This window comes from Panthera tigris, chromosome B1 (assembly GCF_018350195.1).
Source record: "Panthera tigris isolate Pti1 chromosome B1, P.tigris_Pti1_mat1.1, whole genome shotgun sequence".
Classification (NCBI taxonomy): Eukaryota; Metazoa; Chordata; class Mammalia; order Carnivora; family Felidae; genus Panthera; species Panthera tigris.
Genome location: NC_056663.1, coordinates 180236943 through 180254098, shown reverse-complemented (window position 1 = coordinate 180254098; position 17156 = coordinate 180236943).

The window sequence follows — 17156 nt, the reverse complement described above, 5'->3', positions numbered from 1 at the left end:
AGTTTTGTTATTTTATATAAGTGGGCAATAACAAAGGCTTAATACTTTTTTTATATAACACAAAATGCAATTCCACATTGGTGTGTGTAGTTACTACTGTGTACTAAAACATCGAACCATTTATAATTAATTTATAGTTTATGACAAACGTAGTGTAGAGGCACCTGGGTGGCTCAGTCTGTTAAACATCTGACTTCAGCTCAGGTCATGATCTCACAGTCTGTGAGTTGGAGCCCCTGCATCAGGCTCTGTGCTGACAGCTTGGAGCCTGAAGCCTGCTTCAGATTCTGTGTCTCTCTCTCTCTGTCTCTCTGTCTCTCTCTCTCTCTGCCCCTCCCCCACATGTGCGCGCTCTCTCTCTCTCTCTCTCTCTCAAAAATGAGTAAAAATTAAAAAAGAAAAATGTAGTGTACTTATTCGGTAAGCCATAAAGGCATCAAACTCTGATTTCTTAAATAAAAAAGCCTTCCTGATGTTCCTTTTCTCATGACAAATTCAGAAAATTGTGTTCTAACTCTTTCCATTTGTTATTTTATTGAAAATCTGTGATTCCTAACTTGGTACTATTTCTAATTGGGATAAGTTAATTCTAGCTTGTATGAAAACAACTTTGCAAGTCTTTTTACATTTAATTTTTTTTAATGTTTTATTTATTTTTGAGAGGGAGAGAGACACAGAGTGTGAGTGAGGGGGACAGACAGAGAGGGAGACACAGAATCTGAAGCAGGCTCCAGGCTCCAGGCTCCAAGCTGTCAGCACAGAGCCTGACGCGGGGATTGAACTCACAAGCTAGAGATCATGACCTGAGCTGAAGTCAGATGCTTCACCAACGGAGCCACCCAGGTGCCCCAAACTCTGCAAGACTTAAGTTTTGTCTGAGTTTCATAAAGAGCAAATGTTACGTGAATTTTTAACTTCTTTGCAATCTGGTTCCCCCCAAACTGTTCATGTTTATTTTCTACAAGTTTCCAACCAGTTTCTTTAGCTCTAACAACGCTGTCACTCAAAACAAAGATGGCGGATTCTAATTGATATGTTACACCAAATACTTGGTGCCTAGGAAGAGACAAGCCACACACCCTCAGGGAATCAGGAAAAGACTGTTTACTGCGCACCAGTGCCAGACTAGGGGAGTCACCTCTAAAGGCTGATCCTGGAACCTTGGCATGGCTCCCTTTTATGGCTGTGATGGTAGGAGGTTGAGAGACAAAAGAAAAAGGGGAGGGGACACTTGGTGCTACACAGGCAGTTGGTGGACACAGGAGACAAGCAAGATTATAGGAGCCAAACGTATGCCAGGGGAGTATCCAGCCTGGGACATCTGGCTTGCCCCTTTTATCTTGTTTTTACTAGCTTTTCTTCTTAGATATGGAGAACAAAGGCAAAAGAATTGTAGATAAAATTAAACTTCCTTATAACCTGGAGCCCATTGACAAATCCTTGAGGCAGGCAGGATATAACATTTCTCCAGGAACACCCAATTGTCTTGATGTTAATGCTTTGCTAGAGGGAAAACAAGTGGTTAACTGACAGAGATCATAGTCATGCAGGACAGGAGTCTCTATCACTTTGCTACTATCTTAATGATTTACAAGGGAAATAAAAGCAATCTTATCAATAGCAAAACTTCCAGAAACCTATAGGTTCAATTTCCTGGGACCCTGACATCACCCTCCCTTCCTTAGAATGGAAAATCTTATGGAATCAGTCACTTCTCACAACCCCAGTGCAGCCCTTTCTGCCCATGGATCCTGTCCTTTAATAAAATGACCTTTTTGCACTAAAGATGTCTCAAGAATTCTTTCCTGGCCATTGGCTCGGCACCCCAACACTTCAAATTACATCACTGGTCATTCTGGCTTCTATTTTCATGCTCAAGCTTTTCCTTTGTGGAGAATTCCCTCTTCACTTAACTATTTTGAATCACACTAACTTTTCAAGATCTTTTGTTTCATTTCTATCGGAATTATTTGTGCCTACTCTACTGGATACTTTATTCTCCAATACCCTCCAGAAATTGAAATCTGCCCTTATGAAATTCAGCACTGAACTATTTAAGTTTGTATTTGTTTCTGTATCTATTTCATGAACATTAGGCTCATCTCCCAAGTGGTTTGTGGTCTCTGGGAGGGGAGGGACAGCCGATTTTCTCTTCTGTCACCCACCGCTACAGTTAGAAGAAAGTGTGGCTAACCTTTATAATTATATTGTTAAATAACTCCCAGGTGCTACCTGTATGACTATATGCTAAGTCCTCAACGTGGTACCTGTCTGGCCCATTATGAGTGTTCAGCAATTGACATTGTCATTATTACTTCTTCTTTCTTGGTCTCATTATTTTTTTTTAATCTGCATTTCTCAGCATCCCTGATGTTGTATCCCTTTTATATGAGGTAGATTTTCTAGCTCTTTCTTCTTATCCAGATTTGCCAATTTTGATGCGTGTTGGGATTCGTCCTCTTCACATCTCTCTTCATACTCCCTGACTTCCTCCACCCCTCACCGACTTTCAAAAAACCCTTGAAGGAAAGAGGGATCGGTAAAATCATAGACTGGATAGGATAGAGGGTACATGGAGAATTCATTGCTTGTTTTTATTTGTTTAGAATGAGAAGACTGTAGACATTTATGGGGGGGGATGTGAATAAATGTAAATGTAGATGTTGGCAAAAATGAAGAGGTGAATTGAGAGAGGTGATTTCAGAGGGCCTCCACGCAAAGGCAGAGTAGCCATCAACGAAGGAGGTAAAAAATAAAATAAAATAAAAGTTGTGTTGGAGTCTTGAGAATTTGGAAGATTTTGCACTGTCACCAGGCAGAAAGAACGTCTGACGTCAGACAAAAATTAAAAATTAACTGGAAGCGATAGAGACGTTGTTGATGTTTTGAATTCAAATGCCTTGCATCAAGACCATTATTTATCTGAAAACAGATATGATGTCTGTTTTGTAATAACTCAAAATCTAGTTTGGGAAATAAGGTCATAGAGGTATTATAGATAGTAAATTCTGATAAATGTCAAGCTGTAATGAGGGGGTGAAGGATGAAATGTCCCCAAATGTGCCACTTTGGCATTAAGATTATTTTGAGTTAAAAGTAATAAAAACTTGGGGCACCTGGGTGGCTCAGTCAGTTGGGCATCTGACTTCGGCTCAGGTCATGATCTCTCAGTTCATGAGTTCGAGACACACGTCGGGCTCTGTGCTGACAGCTCAGAGCCTGGAGCCTGCTTCTTCGGGTTCTGTGTCACCCTCTCTCTGCCCCTCCCCTGCTCATTCTCTGTCTCTGTCTGTCTCAAAAATAAATAAACGTTAAAAAAAATTAAATACATCACGACCTAACTGCTGAAACCTCAACCAAATATGCCAATTAATTTTTTTAAAAAAGTAATAAAAACTCAGCAGATGCAGGAAAAGCTCACTGCTTAAATTTACTTGGGAAGGAGAGCTTGCAAAGGGAAGAGAATTCCCCTTTAAGGAAGGAACTTACCTACATAATAAAGCAATCTTGTTTTTTCCCAAATATCTCTTTTCTCCTTGCTAATGAGCTTTCTCCCCTTTGTGTCCTCAGATCCTGCCCTTCTCCTTACCTCAGATAATCTTCATGTCTATGTGAACTCCCTGTACATACGTCTATTAAATTTTATTTTCTCCTGTTAATTTGATTCTAAGCCCAGCTAGAAGGAGCCTAGGGCAGAGGAACATCTTCCTCCCCAACAATAACAATAGAAAATATGCGAAGGATTTCAAGGAACTGATTTCTCTCTCCCTCTCTCTCTCTCTCTCTCTCTTAGGAGGTGTAGGCAGATTTCTGAGGCAATAGCATTGTCTATCAGATGTCTTGGAAAATCACAAAGTCCAAGAACTGACTTACCTATTGTGGCCTTTCAAAAATATTTAAGCATTCAGTGTCCCACAGACTACGTATGCATAGGTCTAAATGTAAACTTGACAAAGTTTGTATATTTGAAAAGTTCAAACTGCTAGAAGACAAGTGACATGTATCCAAGTAGTATAAAACTAAATTAAAAGTGGCATGTCTTAGAAGATATGTGGACATTCAAACATGGGACAGAAACTTGTTCCTGAATGTAGGTTTTGTTTTACATGCTGAGCAATAAAGTTGGCCTACATAAAATCTTGAGTTTGTTAGTACCTGTTTAGCCTCTTATAGTATATGGTAAATTTTCTTCTGCAGGCTTTTCCAAAGGTTTAAAGAGATGACTTCTAAAGCAGACGAGCTTGGAACTTAGGATTTTACTTCACTGAATATTTCATATGTCAGTCTCATGCTAGTTAGTCTTTAATTTTCATTGTTGATATTTACTTATTTTCGCCATAGTCTGAACATATTTTAAGTATATAGGAAATACCTGGAAACTTGAGATGCCAGTTAATCTGAGTAAGGAAGCTATATTCTGTGTTGAAAGAAAAAAAGAGAAAAAGAAAGAAAGAAAGAAAGAAAGAAAGAAAGAAAGAAAGAAAGAAATAAGAAAGGGAAGAAAGAAAAGAAAGAAGGAAAAGAAAGAAATGTCAGAGATATTAAACAGGATAAATTTGTGTAGCCAATTTTTATTTTAAATTATACATAAAATGTCAGAAGTATAGGAATGAGAAGTACACATTGATGGAGTTTTGGGTGATAGTGGGGGGTGATCTGGAGCCAAGGGGCAAGATTTTATTAAAGCTGGGGAACAGGACCCATGAGCAGGAAGAGCTGAACTGGGGTCATGAAAAGTAACTCATTATATACCCTCAGGATGGGAGGGGGGCAGAGATAGAGTAAGACTCTAAGATATTTTGGAAACAAGGATTCCAGGACCTTGAGGGGCTAGCTGTTGCTAGGGAAATGCCATTTATTACCGTTTTAATGAAACCTCAGTCATGAGACCCTTCAGATGTATATTGGGGGGCCGGGGCCATAAGCTTGGAGTATGATGGACAGTATATATCTTGGGGCAGTTGAGATAAAGGAAGTAGACTTACAGGATCCTCAAGGTTGGGATAATGTCAAGCTGAGATTCCCTTTTGGCCCTAGCAAAGTATCATCAAGGCAGATGAACTCCTAGAGGGAGGTCACTCTGCAGGTTTCAAGGACTTGTCAGTGGGCTGTTGGCAGTAAGGGAAATTAATTTTTCATTTGCCTTAGTGTCCCGCATCACCATGGCAAACACTGAAACCCCTCTCCTTTGTTCTTGGGTAGCCAGGATTGTCCAAAGAATATCACACGTATTCCACCTGGGGGGTGGAGGGTGGGTGCCAGCCTGTATTATGCCTTCAGCTTGCCCCTCACTCCCTCATCACATATCAAAATAGTCAGTTTTCTTCTGAAAGGTCTAAATGGTTCTTTTTCCTAGAGTGCCTAGAAGAACTAAAAAAACAACAAAATAAATATTTTTAAGGTGCTGCATCAGCTCTTAAAACAGACAGTGCTGACATTTTGAGGTGAGCAGGAGAGAGAAAAAAAATCTTTATACTGTTTCCTGTTTTGGTTCTTTATTTGCAATGTCACCCCGGAATCTACTGGTTCTCTTAACTGACAATGGAGAAACAACATTTAAATGTTAGTGGTGGAAGTATTATGAGGGCGATTTTTGAAAGGAAATTAGTTGGAAAAATAATTTTTAAAAGCATCAGCAGAGCAAAATGATCAGGGAGGAGTGAGCATGTTTTCTTTGTGAAAAAGTTGCTTTCAGATTGCTTTATATTTATTTTACTCTACTCTCGAAAGGAAATTTTTCATTTCCTTTACCAAGTGTTTTGCAAGACTACTGGTTCAGACAGGCTATCTAGAACTTTAATCATGGTACATTGTGCAGAATAATGATTTTAAGCATCCCCATAGGTGGGAATGGACAAGCACAGTGTTTCATTTACACTTACTTATTTTCTCCAGTGCATACATTTATTAATCCAGAAAGTCTCCTCATTTTGGTAATGTTTGCAAATTAAGTAATTGTCTCCGGAAAGACCTATTATAACTTTTACACATGCACATATGTGTGTGTTGATAAAAAAAGAGACTTGTTTGTAATCGGTACACTTATATTTTGTGCTAAGAAATATTTTCTTTTTTTAAAAATTTTTTGAATATTTATTTATTTATTGGGAGACAGAGAGGCAGAGTGCAAGCAGGGGAGAGGCAGAGAGAGAGAGAGACAGAGACAGAGACAGAAACAGAGACAGAGACAGAGACAGAGGGAGAGAAAGAATCCAAAGCAGGCTCCAGGCTTTGAGCTGTCAGCACAGAGCCCGACGTGGGGCTCGAACCCACGAAGCTTGGGATCATGACATGGGCTGAAGTTGGATGCTTAACCGACTGATCCACCCAGGCACCCCAGAAATATTTTCTGATATGTATTTATTCTAGAAACAGGGAAAGTATAGTTAGGAATAGCTGTTTTGTTTTTGTTTTTTTATTCCCAAATATCAATTTTTGATGTTCTAGCAACATCATCCAATTTGGAGAGAGGGGAAGGGGTAACATTTCTCAACTCTAGATCCATTTGTTTTAGGATGGACTAACCCCACATCTGTAGTTCTTAAAAAAACAATGCAAGATCCGCACCGGCCCAATTTGTGTCCCATCTCCGTGTCCACAATTATTAATTCAGGGATGCATAAGTGATGATGGTTGGTTCAAAGAGACAATCCAGGATATTCCCTGGGACTCTGAATTCTAGATTTGGTAAGCTGATCAGAGGTGGGTCTGGTGAATTAGCAGTTTTATTTATTTATTTATTTATTTATTTATTTATTTATTTAATATCAAATTTATTGTCAAATTGGTTTCCATACAACACCCAGTGCTCATCCCAAAATGTGCCCTCCTCAATACCCATCACCCACCCTCCCCTCCCTCTCCAACTCTCATCTACCCTCAGTTTGTTCTCAGTTTTTAAGAGTCTCTTATGCTTTGGCTCTCTCCCTCTCTAACCTCTTTTTTTTTTTTTTTCTTCCCCTCCCCCATGGACTTCTGTTAGGTTTCTCAGGATCCACATAAGAGTGAAAACAATATGGTATCTGTCTTTCTCCGTATGACTTATTTCACTTGGCATCACACTCTCCAGTTCCATCCACGTTGCTACAAAAGGCCATATTTCATCCTTTCTCATTGCACGCAGTATTCCATTGTGTATATAAACCACAATTTCTTTATCCATTCATCAGTTGATGGACATTTAGGCTCTTTCCATAATTTGGCTATTGTTGAGAGTGCTTCTATAAACATTGGGGTACGAGTACCCCTATGCATCAGCACTCCTGTATCCTTTGGGTAAATTCCTAGCAGTGCTATTGCTGGGTCATAGGGTAGGTCTATTTTTAATTTTTTGAGGAACCTCCACACTGTTTTCCAGAGAGGCTGCACCAGGTTGCATTCCCGCCAACAGTGCAAGAGGGTTCCCGTTTCTCCACATCCTCTCCAGCATCTATATTCTCCTCATGTGTTCATTTTGGCCACTCTGACTGGCGTGAGGTGATATCTGAGTGTGGTTTTGATTTGTATTTCCCTGATGAGGAGCGACGTTGAGCATCTTTTCATGTGCCTGTTGGCCATCTGGATGTCTTCTTTAGAGAAGTGTCCATTCATGTTTTCTGTGCATTTCTTCACTGGATTATTTGTTTTTTGGGTGTTGAGTTTGGTGAGCTCTTTATAGATTTTGGATACTAGCCCTTTGTCCGATATGTCATTTGCAAATATCTTTACCCATTCCGTTGGTTGCCTTTTAGTTTGGTTGATTGTTTCCTTTACTGTGCAGAAGCTTTTTATCTTCATGAGGTCCCAATAGTTCACTTTTGCTTTTAATTCCCTTGCCTTTGGGCATGTGTCAAGTAAGACATTGCTGCAGCTGAGGTCAGAGAGGTTTTTTTCCTGCTTTCTCCTCTAGGGTTTTGATGGTCTCCTATCTCACATTCAGGTCGTTTATCCATTTTGAGTTTATTCTTGTGAATGGTGTAAGAAAGTGGTCTAGTTTCATCCTTCTGCATGTTGCTGTCCAGTTTTCCCGGCACCATTTGTTGAAGAGACTGTCTTTTTTCCATTGGATATTCTTTCCTGCTTTGTCAAAGATTAGTTGGCCATACTTTTGTGGGTCTAGTTCTGGTGTTTCTATTCTATTCCATTGGTCTATGTGTCTGTTTTTGTGCCAATACCTTGCTGTCTTGATGATTACAGCTTTGTAGTAGAGGCTAAAGTCTGGGATTGTGATGCCTCCTGCTTTGGTCTTTTTCAAAATTACTTTGGCTATTCGGGTCCTTTTGTGGTTCCATACAAATTTTAGGATTGCTTGTTCTAGCTTTGAGAAGAATGCTGGTGCCATTTTGATTGTGATTGCATTGAATGTGTAGATCGCTTTGGGTAGTATTGACATTTTAACAGTATTTATTCTTCAAATCCATGAGCACGGAATGTTTTTCCATTTCTTTATATTTTCTTCAATTTCCTTCATAAGCTTTCTATAGTTTTCAGCATACAGATCTTTTATATCTTTGGTTAGGTTTATTCCTAGGTATCGTATGATTCTTGGTGCAATTGTGAATGGGATCAGTTTCTTTATTTGTCTTTCTGTTGCTTCATTATTAGTGTATAAGAATGCAACTGCTTCCTGTACATTGATTTTGTATCCTGCGACTTTGCTGAATTCATGTATCAGTTCTAGCAGACTTTTGGTGGAGTCTATCGGATTTTCCATGTATAATATCATGTCATCTGCAAAAAGTGAAAGCTTAACTTCATCTCTGCCAATTTTGACGTCTTTGATTTCCTTTTGTTGTCTGATTGCTGATGCTAAAACTTCCAACACTATGTTAAACGACAAGGGTGAGGGTGGACATCCCTGTCGTGTTCTTGATCTCAGGGAGAAAGCTCTCAGTTTTTCCCCATTGAGAATGATATTAGCTGTGGGCTTTTCATAAACAACTTTTATGATGTTTAAGTATGTTCCTTCTATCCCAACTTTCTCCAGGGTTTTTATTAAGAAACAATGCTCAATTTTGTCAAATGTTTTTTCTGCATATATCGACACGATCATATGGTTCTTATATTTTCTTTTATTAATGTGATGTATCACATTGATTGATTTGTGAATGTTGAACCAGCCCTGCAGCCCAGGAATGAATCCCACTTGATCATGGTGGATAATTCTTTTAATACGCTGTTGAATTTGATTTGCTAGTATCTTATTGAGAATTTTTGCATCCATATTCATCAGGGATATTGGCCTGTAGTTTTTTTTTTTTTTTTTTTTTTTTTTTTTCTGGGTTTCTGTCTGGTTTAGGAATCAAAGTAATGCTGGCTTCATAGAATGAGTCTGAAAGTTTTCCTTCCCTTTCTACTTTTTGGAATAGCTTGAGAAGGATAAGTATTATTTCTGCTTTAAATGTCTGGTAGAATTCCCCTGGGAAGCCGTCTGGTCCTGGATTCTTATTTGTTGGGAGATTTTTGATAAGTGATTCAATTTCTTCGCTGGTTATGGGTCTGTTCAAGCTTTCTATTTCTTCCTGTTTGAGTTTTGGAAGTGTGTGGGTGTTTAGGAATTTGTCCATTTCTTCCAGTTTGTCCAGTTTGTTGGCATATAATTTTTCATAGTATTCCCTGATAATTGCTTGTATTTCTGAGGGATTGTTGTAAAAATTCCATTTTCATTCATGATTTTATCTATTTGGGTCATCTCCCTTTTCTTTTTGAGAAGCTTGGCTAGAGGTTTATCAATTTTGTTTATTTTTTCAAAAAACCAACTCTTGGTTTCATTGATTTGCTCTACAGTTTTTTTTTGCTTTTGTTTTTTTTGTTTTTTTTAGATTCTATATTGTTTACTTCTGCCCTGCACTTTATTATTTCTCTTCTTCTGCTGGGTTTGGGGTGTCTTTGCTGCTCTGCTTCTATTTCCTTTAGGTGTGCTGTTAGATTTTGTATTTGGGAGTTTTCTTGTTTCTTGAGATAGGCCTTGATTGCAATGTATTTTCTTCTCAGGACTGCCTTCGCTGAATCCCAAAGCGTTTGGATTGTTGTATTTTCATTTTCATTTGTTTCCATATATTTATTAATTTCTTCTCCAACTGCCTGGTTGACCCATTAATTCTTTAGTAGGGTGTTCTTCAACCTCCATGCTTTTGGAGGTTTTCCAGACTTTTTCCTGTGGTTGATTTCAAGCTTCATCGCATTGTGGTCTGAAAGTGTGTATGGTATGATCTCAATTCTTATATACTTATGGAGGGCTGTTTTGTGACCCAGTATGTGATCTATCTTGGAGAATGTTCCATGTGCACTTGAGAAGAAAGTATATTCTGTTGTTTTGGGATGCAGAGTTCTAAATATGTCTGTCAAGTCCATCTGATCCAATGTATCATTCAGGGCCCTTGTTTCTTTATTGACCATGTGTCTAGATGATCTATCCATTTCTGTAAGTGGGGTGTTAAAGTCCCCTGCAATTACCACATTCTTATCAATAAGGTTGCTTATGTTTGTGAGTAATTGTTTTATATATTTCGGGGCTCCCATATTCGGCACATAGACATTTATAATTGTTAGCTCTTCCTGATGGATAGATCCTGTGATTAGTATATAATGCCCTTCTTCATCTCTTGTTACAGCCTTTAATTTAAAGTCCAGTTTGTCTGATATAAGTATGGCTACTCCAGCTTTCTTTTGACTTCCAGTGGCATGATAAATAGATTTCCATCCCCTCACTCTCAATCTGAAGGTGTCCTCAAGTCTAAAATGAGTCTCTTGTAGACAGCAAATAGATGGGTCTTGTTTTTTTTATACATTCTGATACCCTATGTCTTTTGGCTGGCACATTTAGTCCATTTACATTCAGTGTTATTATAGAAAGATATGGGTTTAGAGTCATTGTGATGTCTGTAGGTTTCATGCTTGTATTGATTTCTCTGGTACTTTGTGGTCCTTTCACCATTTCACTCACAGAGTCCCCCTTAGGATCTCTTGTAGGGCTGGTTTAGTGGTGATGGATTCCTTTAGTTTTTGTTTGTTTGGGAAGACCTTTATCTCTCTATTCTAAGTGACAGACTTGCTGGATAAAGGATTCTCGGCTGCATATTTTTTCTGTTCATCACATTGAAGATTTCCTGCCATTCCTTTCTGGCCTGCCAAGTTTCAGTAGATAGATCCGTCACTAGTCTTATCGGTATCCCTTTATATGTTAGAGCATGTTTATCCCTGCTGCTTTCAGAATATTTTCTTTATCCTTGTATTTTGCCAGTTTCACTTTGATATGTCGTGCAGAAGATCGATTCAAGTTATGTCTGAAGGGAGTTCTCTGTGCCTCTTGGATTTCAATGCCTTTTTCCTTCCCCAGATCAGGGAAGTTCTCAATATGATTTCTTCAGGTACACCTTCATCACCTTTCCCTCTCTCTTCCTCCTCTGGAATCCCAATTATTCATATAGTATTACATTTAATTATGCCACTTAGTTCTCTAATTCTCCTCTCATACTCTTGGATTTTTTTTATCTCTCTTTTTCTCAGCTTCCTCTTTTTCCATAATTTTATCTTCTAATTCATCTATTCTCTTCTCTGCCTCTTCAATCCGAGCTGTGGTCGCCTCCATTTTATTTTGCAGCTCATTTATAGCATTTTTTAGCTACTCCTGTTTCTTATCCCTTGATCTCCGTAGTAATAGATTCTCTGCTGTCCTCTATATTTTTTTCAAGCCCAGCAATTAATTTTATGACTATTATTTTAAATTCATTTTCTGTTACATTGCTTAAATTGTTTTTGATCAGTTCGTTAGCTGTCACTACTTCCTGAAGTTTCTTTTGAGGAGAATTCTTCTGTTTCGTCATTTTGGATAGTCTCTGGGGTGGCACAAAACTGTAGGTCTCTTCCTCTGTGCCGTCTGGAGTAACTTGCGTTGGTGGGTGGGGCCACAGTCAGACCTGATGTATGCCCCCAGCACACTATCGGGGCCAAAGTCAGACTGGTTTGTACCTTATCTTCCCCTCTCCCAGGGGCAGGACTCACTGTGGAGTTGTGTGGCCCCTGTCTGGGCTACTTGCACCCTGCCAGGCTTGTGGTGCTACTTTGATGGGATCTGGCGTATTAGCCAGGGTAGATCTGCAAGGTGCACAGGGGCAGGAGGGGCAAACTCGCCTTGCTTTGCCTTCAGTGGTCCACTTCGGGAGGAGCCCTGTGGCACCGGGAGGGAGGCAGACCCATCAGAGGAATGGGTCCACAGAAGCACAACGTTGGGTGTTTGCGTGGTGCAAGCAAGTTCCGTGATGGGAACTGGTTCCCTTTGGGATTTTGGCTGGGGGATGGGCGAGGGAGATGGTGCTTCCCAGCGCCTTTGTTCCCTGCCAAGCTGAGCTCTGTCCTCCTGGGCTCAACACCTCTCCCTCCTGTTGTCCTCTAGCCCTCCTGCTCTCCGAGCAGAGCTGTTGACTTATAACATTCCAGATGTTAAGTCCCGCTGGCTATCAGAACTCATGGAGTCCGGCCCCTCCACTTTTGCAAGCAAGACTTCGGGGGCTCTGCCTTGCCAGGCGGGCTGCCCCTCCACTGCCCTGGCTCCCTCCCACCAGTCCCTATAGCGCGCACTGCCTCTCCACCTCTCCGCCCTTCCTACCCTCTTCTGTGGCCTCTCGTCTACTCTTGGGTCCAGAGAGTCCGTTCTGCTAGTCTTCTGGTGGTTTTCGGGGTTATTTAGGCAGATGTGGGTGGAATCTAAGTTATCAGCAGGACACGGTGAGCCCAGCGTCCTCCTACACCTCCATCTTCTTCTGTCTCTTTTTTGCAGTTTTAATAAGACAATGTGTGGGGCTCCTGGGTGGCTCAGTTGGTTAAATGTCTGACTTCAGCTCAAGTCATGATCTCAAGGCTCCTGAGTTCAAGACCTCGCATGGAGTTCTGTACTGACAGCTCAGAGCCTGGAGCCTGCTTCGGATTCTGTGTCTCCCTCTCTCTCTGCCCCTACCCTGCTCATGCTCTGTCTCTCTCTTTTTCAAAAATAAACATTAAAAGAGAGAGAGAGAGAGAGAGAGAGAGAGAGAGAGAATGTTTGAGAATCAAGCCAACGTAAAGAAACCAGAGTGAGAGTAGAAGAAGAAAGAGTAGCAAACGTTGGAACTTATCAAATAGTTTGAGCACCAAGATCCAGCTATAAGAACTTGCATTTCATCTACATAAAATAATTCTTATTTGATTGCATGAATTTGAAGAAGAATTCTGCCATTTGAAAACAAAGGATCTGGGTCACATAAAGAGAGCTACCGACATGACTGAGTGATACTTTCCTGTTGGGATTTGCTTTTATCCTCAGCTTTTACTAATCCAATGCATGTGTTACCATTCTTAACTTTTGCATGTAAGTAACACTATGATGACTGTCTTTCTTTCTTTTGGCAGAGTTGTGGAGACTATTCTTTGGGATTCCACAACCATACATTTTACTTAGATTGCAATGGGAGATGTTTGATTCTGCTTTTTTGTAAAACTTTTACAGTGTGGAATGTTTTATTTTTCTCATCTTTGTAATGGATGTATTTTTCAGTTTGCAAATCTACCTCCCTTTGCTGCATAAAACTCCTCATAAGTCAGTTTCCATTTTCAAAAATAAATCTGTGCCATAAAATTCTAAATTTTTCGGTTATGGAGAAAATGCAGTTAAAAGGAGGCAGTACTGGACTTTCAGTGTCTTGAGATTGTGGAAATTCGTTACTTTGGAAAAACTTAAACAAAAAATGTTCTTTCATTAAAAACAATTTTTTTGGTTGTTTTTACTGTTCTCTTTGTTTTTCAGGTCTTTCCACACGGGCATGCAAATTCAAACTGTGTTTGTTTCCAGACTTGAAGAAACTCAACATCATAAAAAATAATAGACAGTATTTCCAATTCTAAGAAAAGGACTTTTTCTGTTTGTTTGTTTTTTTAATTTTGTTTTAATACTTTGTCTTTTTCAAAGGTAATTAGTTTAAATACTGGATCATCTTATTTGAATACCTCTCATTCTCTTTTTTTAATGTTTAGTTATTTTTGAGAGAGAGAGTGAAAAGCAGGGGAGGGGCAGAGAAACAGAGGGACAGAAGGCCCCGAGGCAGGCTTTGTGCTGATGGCAGACAGTTCTATGAAGGTCTCAGATTCACAAACCATGAGATCATGACTTGTGCTGAAGTCAGATGCTTAACTGACTGAGCCACCCAGGTGCCCCTGAATGCGTCTTTCTAAGAGAAGGAAAGGATATACATGTTTCCCCTTTAGAGGAGGGAAATGATAGGTTCTTGTTTTGTTATTTATTTTGACTCTGCCTTTTACAATTTCCAAATTATTAGGTACTAAGGAAAGATGATATTAAATAGAGCCTTCATTTGAGTTATGGTGTAAGCCATCAGTCACCATGGTTGAAGAACAGGATAACAAACTGAGCATCCATGATACCCTGAAGAAAGACCTAATGGAGAGAACTGTGGATTTGCTGGTAGTTCAGATGAGGATCAGGCATTGCATGGACTCAACCACGAGTGCTGATATGACTATGGATGAGTCACACAGTGAAGGAAAAGTCTTGTGCTCTGGGGTTGGAGCAGTGAATGCCTTGGGTCCTAAGAAATGGCCCCCTCTAAAATGGGGATGACCTTGAGCAGTGGTCAGTAGTGGTATTACTATCCAGATCCTGAAATGTGGGCCAGTGGTATGTGACATGATCTCTAAAGCTGCGATTCTCCATTGAGCCAGGATCCTCAAGGAGGACTAGTTTGATCCCAGGTTACTGGGAACCTCAGCTACTGGCAGAATTAGAAGCAAATTCTAGAAGTCTTTGGGTCTCCCACCCATAAGGATGAAGTGATCAGTTCACATTCAAAAAGCATTCAAAGTCCTTTCACTTTCAAAGTGCCTTCAAAGAACATATGAAACTCAAGAGAAAACAAACCAGTAAACAAATCAGCAAGGAAATACACCAACAGATTTAAACTTGAACATATTGGTACCATCACATACAGAATATTAAACAACTGTAAATGAAATATATAAGGAAATATACATGACATATATATGGAGAGAGAAAAATATAAAAAAGTTTTACATATAAAATAATAGATGTGTTTATTAAAATAGCCTATTTAAAATTAATTATTTAATCTATTTTGAAAATAACTATTTAAGTGTTCCTATTTTCCTTCACATATGCTTCTTTCTTTCCCTTCTGTTACCTTTAATCTGTTATTCATTATCAATTATAAATTCACAAAAAACTCACTTTTGTTTTATGTAAAATGTCAAGTGCACTTAGATGTTAAATGCATACAACAGAAATTTTAAGAAATATCTGTTATATTAAAGTTTTTATTTTTATTGCTTTGGGAAATATTACAAATGCCTAAGCAACTTTGCCTAAAAAAGCTTTTAGCTTGGTTACAGAATAAAAAATACGTACGCAGAAAAGAAAAATGGTAAAACAATCTAATATAGTTTATCCAATTAGATATATGGGTAATGTATAGACAAGTCCTAAACTTAATTTTTCTAGTAATTATAGTTGTTTATTGACCTTTCAAGGACTGCTCCTAAGAAAATAGCAAAATCATCTGATTTAAAATGTTCTTTTCCCTAGCATCTGGGAGGGAGGCCAAACTATTGTTATCATAAGTTAAAAAGAAGAGGAAGATAATGGGGAGCTAAATAATTATTCAGTCACCCAATCGGTCTTCAATATAAGAGAGTCAGCAAGAATCCTTCTTTCAGTAGTTTAGGAAGAACCTGGAGGAGAAAGTACACAGAAATATATATATATTTGATTTTTGTCCTAGATTTGGTTCAAGGTACAGAGTTCCTCAAACCATGTTGAATTGTAGGAACTCCTTTTATTATTCATATCAAACCCTGTTCAACTACACCCGAATTTATGCCACTGAAGTGATTTTTTTTTTTTTTTTTTTTTTTTTTTTTTTTTTTTTTTTTTTATGGGGAGCGAAGATATCTTCTGAATAGGGGCTGGTAGCCAGGGGAAACAATCATGGGATTAGAGGGTTGGAAATTTCAGCCCAAAGCCCAACCCCTAGGGAAGGGAAGGAGCTGGAGATGGAAATCAGTCACCAATAGCCAATGACTTCATCAGTCATTACTCTACTAGAACTACTTTTCAAACTCTAAAGAACAGGGTTTGGGAAGTTTCTGGGGTTGTGAATACATCAAAGGGTGTTAGTGTGGCATGTTGCCATTCTTCATACCTTGCCCCATGAATCTCTTCCATTTGGTTGTTTCTGAATTGTATCCTTTATAATAAACTGAAAGAGCAAGTAGAACACTTTCCTGAATCATCTATGAGTCAAAGTGTAGGTGGTCTGGTGGCTCATGGCTCTCAAGTAGAGACAGAATTGTAACACTGAGCCCTTAATCTAAGGGGTTTGCACTAACTTCAAGTATTAGGGTTAGAAATGAATCGAATTTTTGGGCCCCCCGTAGATGTGAGAGTGTTAGAGAATCGGTGTGGGAAAATTACACGATATTGATGTCAGAAAAAGACACATACGGTGGCAGAAAATAGATTTTATAATAATATTTATTCGACTGCTTCATTAAATCTAGTAAGCCTTGGGAATTTTTTATAGATTATTTCTGTTATGGTTGCTTATCCTCTGAGCATTTTTTATACGGCAAGAATAGAAGAACTATGAGGGATTTAGAAGGAAGACTTGAAGACATTTAGATTACAAGTGTTGAAGATCCTAGGGAGGACTGAGGTAAGAAACTGGGGCAGTGTTTAAGGGAAAAGGGAAACGTAAAAACATGGGTGAGAGAACACGTCTTTCGGGCATGCCATGCAATCTTTCTTACAACTTATGAAAGAAATGTAAACTTGTTCCTTACCTACACTGGAAAATAACGAGGAACTTCTAAAAGCAGCTAGAGGATGAGTATAAAACAACAACAGAATATTTACTGGTTAAAATGAATCAATCACACCGAGAGATTAGTAGGTATTTGAGGAAGAGTCAAAAAAGGCTGAAAACCAGGAGGGGGATGAGCACTATTTTGAATTAAATTTATAATCCCCCAAAGTGTCGACATATTAGGAAGAGACTTTTGATACATAAACCTAACATAGCATTTTATGAAGTTTGCAAACACATACAATGTATACTTCCCTACATAGCCACCTGCTTTACTGGTAGGGTTATTAGATTCAAGAAGTGATTTTC